General features: G+C 34.7%; 1 pseudogene; it reads right to left on the reverse strand.

Annotated features, from left to right (window-relative positions):
• Positions 1-717: 717 nt before the first annotated feature.
• Positions 718-5274, reverse strand: LOC146922094 (SNF2 domain-containing protein CLASSY 1-like; annotated as a pseudogene).
• Between the last annotated feature and the right edge of the window lie 637 nt (positions 5275-5911).

The following is a 5911-nucleotide window of genomic DNA, read 5'->3' on the forward strand; positions in this document are numbered from 1 at the left end:
TTGTGTTGGTATGAGTCAGGTGAAAGTGCTTTCTTAGGACCGGAGGTTGTACAAGAGACTACAGAAAAGGTTAAGATGATTCAAGAGAAGATGAGAGCGTTTCAGAGTAGGCAGAAGAGTTATCATTATAAGAGGAGGAAGGACATTGAGTTTTAGGTTGGTGATCACGTGTTTTTGAGAGTGAATCATCTAACCGGTGTTGGACGTACTTTGAAGTGTCGGAAGTTGACTCCTCGTTTTGTTGGACCATTTGAGATTATTGAGATGGTTGGGGTTGTAGCGTATCGGATTGCGTTACCACCGTCTTTGTCGAATCTTCATGATGTGTTTCATGTGTCTCAGTTGCGGAAGTATGTGTATGATGCGTCTCATGTGATTCAAGTGGATGATTTGGAAGTAAGAGATAATTTGACCGTTGAGACTTGGCTAGTTAAGATTGAGGATCGTGAAGTGAAGTGTTTGCATGGCAAAGAGATTGTTTTGGTGAAAGTGATTTGGGTTGGACCAACTTGGTTATTACTCCATCTGTTGTGTTCCTTTAGCTTATTACATATACTTTAATTTGATATTTATAATCATATACTTAAATAGTCCTTAAGATAGAAATAGTATAGACAATAGTATTAGGTGTGATAAAAAGTTTGAGCAAATAAAAAGTTTCACCCAAGAAAAAAAAAGAAAAGAATGCAGAATATCAATTTTATTTGTTACCTTTGACTAGCTTGTTGAAGTCTTTTCATTCTTCATAACCATATGAATAAGTTTAGACTTGTCCTCTTCAACCATCTCCCTGAGTATATCATCTCCAATCTTCTCAGCTTGCCATTTGGAAGGATCTTCAACTAGCTCCTCACTGAAAATCATGCAAGAAACCCACTCTTTCCAAGTAGTTCTTCTATACTTATCTTCCTCCATTGATCCAGTCATCAACAAGTGATATACATAAACCATTTTCTCCTGACCAGGTCGAAAAGCGCGTGCAATGGCTTCCTTTGTTTTTGAAGGATTCCACTCAGAATCCAAAAATATCACTCTTGAAGCTACTGTTAAACTGATACCTTCAACACAAGCATTGATTGAAGCAAGAAGTATCTTTGAATCGCCACAACGATCTTCAAATTTATCTATCACATTTGTTCTTTCAAAGAAGTCTTGTTCACCAGTTAGTTGCAGAATCTCTTTACCATTTTTCCACTGAAAATGATTCTCAAATAACTCTACTAAAAACCTCACGGGTGCAAGGTTGTGACAGAAGATAAGTATCTTTTCCTTACTCATCACACGTGAGATTAGGCTCAAAACAAATCTTACTTTGGAACCTTTTCTCAAACCAAATTTGTTTTCGTCTAGTTTTTTCAACTCTTCACCGGAGAAAAACTTAGCTGCACATGTTTCTGCTGTTTTGATCAACCATGGGTGTATTGACCCGAGTGTTATCAAAAGCTCAACCTCGAGAGAGTAACCAGTACAACCCGCCATTTTCTTTTGCAGTTTCTGCACAATCTCGTGTTGTTCAGTGGATGCATTCATGAGCAATGTATATATTTGCAAACCAGGAAGAGTATCAGAAGAACTTGCACTGTCATAAACATCTATAAAACCATTTGTGATTTTTCGAAACACATCTACACCCTTCATTTTTTCCGCATCAATATTTGAGTTAATTTTCTTTTCAATGTTCTCCAAGAAGAATTTTCTCGCGCGTGCCTCTAGTAAATGAGGCGCTTCCTCCTCTAGTTTGCCTCTTTTGTACTTAGAATCTAACTCTTCCAGAACTTCGTGAATAAATTTTGGTCTGGCTAAACAGAGAGTGTTGAAGTATTCCCCAAAATTGTTTTGAAACAAAGTGCCAGAAAGTAAAATTCTCAATGCTGCTGGTAGATCCATTAAGCACTTCCTCAACTTTGATGTGGTACTTCTAGGATCCATTAAGCACTTCCTCAACTTTGATGTGGTACTTCTAGGATTGTGTCCCTCATCAAGTATCAAGAGTCCAGGACTTTCCCTCAATGCTTTAGCCATGCGCTTTCTGTGTGATTTTTTTTTATCTTCTGTTCTCATTAAGGCTAAAAATGAAGAATAACCCATGACAAGAACAATAGGGTGTGAATTCCAGCTTTTGATCTTTTGTATACAATCCAAATCATGCTTGATACCATTAGAATTTGGAACTCCAGGTAGAACCATTGATTTTGGTGTCGTCAAATGTCTCTGGCTTCGACAGTTGTGGATAAGATACACCGACATGGGAATATTCCATTTTTCGAACTCTTTTTGCCATGTGTAGAGTGTGGTCTTTGGAGCTATGACTAATGGTCTTTTCTCTGGAAATAATTTCAAATAACTTACAAGAAAAGAGATTATGAGAAAGGTTTTTCAGCTCCAGGAGCATGAGATATAACACAACCACCAGTTGTGTCAGATTTTTCTTTCATGTGTGATTGCTCCATAGACCCTGCAATGTTTTTCCAAAGAAATTGAAAAGCTTTTTTCTGGTGTGAATGCATGTTTTCTTTGAGTTCAGGAATCAATTCCCAAACACTGTCATTTTCTTTGGATATTGGTTCACCAAGATCAGTAGCATCAGTTGAAAACATATCATTATTATCATCTTCATCAACTTGTTTCGTATGTTCACTGCATTGTTTCTTCTGTTCGTACCATTTTAGCCTTTCCACTTACCATTGGATATAAATTAGACAACCAAATGAGAAAACGTGTAACAAGCAAAATGAGAATATAGTTAACATCAATAGAAAACATATCCAACCAAATAAGGAACTAAAGTTACATGTATAATTACAAGTTTGAAATCATGGTGGATCTGGTAAAATCATAGTTGCATAGTGATTTTGTGAAGTTTCAAAGTGTAACTTTTAGAAAATCGCAGTGGCGCACTGTGATTTTATCAAATTCATTGTGAGTTCAAACATGCATAGATTATTCTTAAGTTTTTACTTGACTTACAATGGGTTCAGAAATGTATCGTTTCTCAGTTTTCACAAAGCCGCATGTACGGCAGTATATTCCAATTTGTTCATCCAATCGATAATCATGTTCACATGTTTGCTTGGATTCTTTATTTGTGTCAGCTAAAACCTCGTCAGCATTTGCACCCTGCTATGGTATTTAAGAGTTGAACATAATGAGCCTTGAGCCTTAAAATAGAAGATAAAACCAAAAAAAAAGTATTTAAATCATATATTGCGAGTGTAAAACTTCTGTACACTGCCTATAAATCATAATTGTCATATCATTAAACATATTTGACTTCAACCATAAATGGTTCAACGGTCAATTATATGACCGACTATGATTTTGTTGACAGTGTAAAACATTTTATACAGATAGGATATCAAAAGTAAACTAAAAAACATGATATCACATGACAAGTAAAAGACAAGAGATGGGAAACCAAATTTCAGTCACACACCTCATTTCCATCAAGAAGATAACTTGATGTCAAAGTTGTATCTATTTCTTTCCATATGTCAGTCAAATCATCAGGATTTTCTACCTCACCACCGCTTTCCAATACGTTTTCTTTCTCCTGCTCAAACTATCTTTCTTCACTGATAGTTGGATCTTCCTCAGATGGTAGGCTATCAAAATTATCCATGTAAGCATCAATTACTTCCTCGCAGGTATCAGCATTTAACGTTCTACCGCCTCTATGATCCTGTTCTTCATGATCATCGATACTGTTTGTCGTTTTCTTTTGAACACCTTCTTTGGAGTGTATCGCTTCCAATAAAGTTATCGAATCCATATGCTCCTTACAGAACCGCCTTCTCTTAAGATTCTTCGTGCAGAAATTGTTAACATGTCCCGAAGAAACAATATAACCACCTTCTTCATCACATGATAATGGAGACTCATTGTATGGCTCATGATTTAACACATCAACAACGTTCTTTTCTTTAGCACCAATCAACTGATTTTCCTTATTAACCTTTGGACCACTCTTACCATCATCACAGGATTTGAAGTTCAAAATATTCATAGGACCACTAATATTAGGATCATTGCCCATAACTTCATACACAATCTTGTTTTGAACCGATCTTATGACATATGAAACCTTTAAAGATGACGCGGTAACAAACCAGGAAAGATCAGACAAAAACTTCCCGGAAAGTAACCTAGATTGTGGCAATGAAGAGCGGTCTTCCGATGAATCCCACCTAAAAGAATTAACTTCTGACAATCATTTTCTCGTAACGATCCTTCACAGTTATTTCGTTGAAGTTTTTGGAGGATGAAAATTTTCTCAATTCCAATCACATTATCCTCTTTCTTCAGAGTTTTTATTTCTGTGCCAAGTGAACCTTGATCATCATAAAACTTTACATGAAATCGACACGAACATTTATTATATTTGTGAGGTTTTTTGTGTATGCAATTCACTCTAGCATCAGTCGACATCTACAATTTACAAAAAATATAAATATCAATAAACTAAAGAATAATAAATAAATGTATATAGAAGAATGAGAGTAAGAAACGTAGTTTAATAAAACTATATATAAGTAAGAATATTGAATTTACTGGGCTAAATTCACGTGAATTTTTATTGTATTCAAAACTGGAGCAATCAACCGAAGTAGCTTTTCTTGATCGTATCCGAATGTCCGATAACAAATGACTATGAATATTTTGTGCATGGATGAAATTTACGGTAGTTTTCCCAGACTCAATTTTTATGAGTTCCACAGGTTGCCATGAGTGATTCAACACTGCTTCAAATGCTGTTTAGAAATAAAATTAGAGGAAGCAAATATAATATAATCTATAAATATTAATGAACGTGCACATCGAGTAATGAAAACTTGTTCTAATTAGTACCTACAAGATTGTCAATTACATCATTGTTCAGAAATGAAAGTATACTTGAAAATCCAATGCATAACACATCTAGTTAAACGACATTTAAAAATCATGATTAATGTCTTATTGGTTGAGTTTATGTTAATCAGTTACCGGCATCTTAAATATATCATACAAATATCATATTTATCCAACAAGTTAGACACATATATCATACTATGTGCGCCATGAATATCCATTATAACGCTATTATCGAATGACAATCTTTTCAATATCACAAAGTCAATGTTGTAATCCAATGATAATTTTTTTATATATATTATTCTTTTGATTTTTTTTCCTCATGCATGTATGATAATAAATCAAGAAAAAGAAAAGAGAAAACTTACGATAATTAGCATCGAATGGATGTTTCGATTGATGCAAATAACTTTTTTCGGGCGCCATTGAATTAGATTTTTAACAGCTAGCAGATCCTTCGATGTGTGAGTCTTCAGTAGTTGATATGTCTTCAAAAATTTAAGCACAAATTTCAATTGAAAATTAATCACGACATATTAAATATCTTTCAATTGCACCGAATTTTTTTTGGAAAAAATCAAAGATAAAAATCTCGATATGTTAACTTGAACTCAAGCATCAAATAGAGATCAGTGGCATAAACATGCGAGGATGCAACAAAGGCAAAGAGAAAAAAGAATACGAAAACTCGAGTATGGTTTGGGTACCTATAAATTTGGGCTACCCATAATCTGTATTCATACATAAAGCCCACTACTGTTAGGCATGAGGTGTAAATGGAAAAACTCAATTCCCACATATATTCTATATAAGGTCTCATAAGAGTTTATAAAGCAAGACATAATTCTCCTTACAAGTCAGTTCTGTAAGGCTGAGTTAGACACAATTCAATTTCTAATATGATATCAGGGTCTATCTAAGATCTATTGGACCACCTACTACCATATTACAACTACCATTTTACTCGGGTCTTACTCCATATGTCCAATCATGGGCGTAATCGGGTGCGTTAAGAGTGACACATTTGATGAGATTGACATACACACACACACAATATATATAT

Source organism: Medicago sativa, chromosome 5, assembly GCF_051527215.1.
Source record: "Medicago sativa cultivar Bolivia chromosome 5, Bolivia_mono, whole genome shotgun sequence".
NCBI lineage: Eukaryota > Viridiplantae > Streptophyta > Magnoliopsida > Fabales > Fabaceae > Medicago > Medicago sativa.